This window comes from Sorex fumeus, unplaced genomic scaffold, assembly GCF_029834395.1.
Source record: "Sorex fumeus unplaced genomic scaffold, SorFum_2.1 ptg000128l, whole genome shotgun sequence".
Lineage (NCBI taxonomy): Eukaryota > Metazoa > Chordata > Mammalia > Eulipotyphla > Soricidae > Sorex > Sorex fumeus.
This window is the reverse complement of record NW_026606185.1, coordinates 17,317,893-17,320,248: the sequence shown is the minus strand read 5'-3', so window position 1 is coordinate 17,320,248 and position 2,356 is coordinate 17,317,893. Positions and strand designations below refer to the sequence as shown.

The following is a 2,356-nucleotide window of genomic DNA, read 5'->3' as shown; positions in this document are numbered from 1 at the left end:
TCAGTTATACAATGATCGAGTATCCATCCCTCCACCTGTGCACATTCTCCACCACAAATGATCCCAGTAGCCCTCCCAACCCCCAATCCATCCCTCCTCATTTCCCGCCTCTGTGGCAGGGCATTCCCTTTTGCTCTCTCTTTCCTTTAGAGTGTTGTGGTTTGAACTAGAGGTATTGAGTGGCCATCGCGTTCAGTCTATAGTGTACTTTCAGCACACATCTCACATCCAGAGCGAATCCTTTAAACATCCTTTACTTGGTCCTCCCTTCTCTATCTGAGCTGCCTTTTTCCCCCACTATGTGCTGCCGGCTTCCAAGCCATGGAGTAGAACTTCTGGTACTTATCTCAACTATTCTTAGGTGTTCATCTCCCATTCTGTTACTTTATATTCCCCAGATGAGTGCAGTCTTTCTAGGTCTGTCCCTCTCTTTCTGGCTCATTTCACTTAGCATGATACTTTCCATGTAGAACCACTTGTATGTAAATTTCATGACTTCATCTTTTCTAACAGCTATGTAGTATTCCATTGTGTAGACGTACCAAATTTTCTTTAACCAGTCATGTTTTTGGGCACTCGGGGTTTTTCCAAATTTTGGCTATTGTGAGCAGTGCAGCAATGAACAAAGATGTGCAGATGTCATCTCGAGTATATTTTTTTGCCTCTCCGGGATATATTCTGAGGAGTGATGTTGCAGGATCAAATGGGAGCTCAATTACTAATTTTTTGAGAAGTTTCCATATTGCTTTCCAAAAGGGCTGAACCAGTGGGCATTTCCGCCAACAGTGAAGGAGGGTCCATTTCTCGCCACATCCGCACCAACAGCACCAACAGCAGTTGCTTTTGTACTTTTGGATGTGAACCAGTCTCTGTGGTGTGAGATGATATATCATTGTTGTTTTGATCTGCATCTCCCTGATGATTAGTGATGTGGAACATTTTCTCATGTGCCTTTTTGCCATTCGTATTTCTTCTTGGAGAAAGTTTCTGTTCATCGCTTCTCGGCCTCTTGGCTAAGATCAAGTGCAGAAAGTTTCTGTTTATTTTGTCGCCCCAGTATTTGATGGGGTTGGATGTTTTCTTCTTGTGGAGTTCAACCAGTGATTTGTATGTCCTTGATATCAACCCCTTAGTGGATGGGTATTGGGCAAATATATTTTCCCATTCTGTAGACTGTCTTTGTATTTTGGTCACAGTTACTTTTGAGGTGCAGAAGCATCTTAGTTTAAGATAGTCCCATTTGTCTATCTCTGTTTTCACTTGCTTGGCCAGTGGCATGTCATCTTTGAAGATACCATTAGTTTCAATATCGTGGAGAGTTTTGCCAACCTTGTCTTCAATGTACCTTATGGATTCTGGTCTGATGTTGAAATCCTTAATCCATTTTGATCTTACTTTTGTACATGGTGTTAGGCAGCGATCTGAGCCCATTTTTTCTTGCATGTAGCTATCCAGATTTGCCAGCACATTTTGTTAAAGAGGCTTTCCTTGCTCCACTTCACATTTCTTGCTCCCTTATCAAAGATTAACTGATCATATGTTTGCGAGGGGAGGGGGTTATCAGTATTTTCCACCCTGTTCCATTGGTCCGTGGCTCTGCCTTTCTTCCAGTACCATACTGTTTTAATTATTACTGCTTTGTAGTAGAGTTTGAGATTGGGGAGGTTGATTCTTCCCATTTTGTTTTTCCCAAGAATTGCTTTAGATAATTGTGGGTGCTTATTGTTCCATATGAATTTCAGGAGTGTTTGCTCCATTTCTTTGAAGAATGTCATGGGTATCCTTATAGGGATAGCATTTAATTTGTACAATGCTATGGGGTGTATTGCCATTTTAACAATGTTAATTCTCCTGATCCATGAGCAGTGGATAACTTTCCATTTCCTTGTGTCTTCTTTTATTTCCTATAGTAGTGTTTTATAGTTTCTTTGCACAAGTCTTTTATGTCCTTAGTTAAGCTGATTCCTATATTCTTAATTTTCTGAGGCACAATTGTGAATGGGATTGATTTTTTATGTCACTCTCTTCCTCTCACTATTTGTGTATAGGAAAGCCATGGATTTTTGGGTATTGATTGTATAACCAACAACTTTACTATACAAGTCTATTCTTTCAAGAAGTTTCTTGGTAGGGTTTTTAGGGTTCTCTAAATATAGTATCATATCATCTGCGAAAGTGACTGCTTGATTCTTTCTTTCCTATCTGTATACCCTTAATATATTTTCTTGCCTAACTGCTATTGCTAGTATTTCCAATACTATATTGAATAGCAGTAGAGAGAGTGAGCATCCGTGTGTTGTCTCTGATCTTAGAGGGAAGGTTCTTAGTTTTTTCCCATGTAGGATGATGCTTGCCA

At 40.1% G+C, this 2,356-nt stretch overlaps 1 pseudogene; it reads left to right on the top strand.

Moving 5' to 3' along the window:
- The first annotated feature begins 993 nt into the window (after window positions 1–993).
- On the top strand, window positions 994–1,131 carry LOC130045622 (uncharacterized; annotated as a pseudogene).
- The last annotated feature ends 1,225 nt before the right edge of the window (window positions 1,132–2,356 follow it).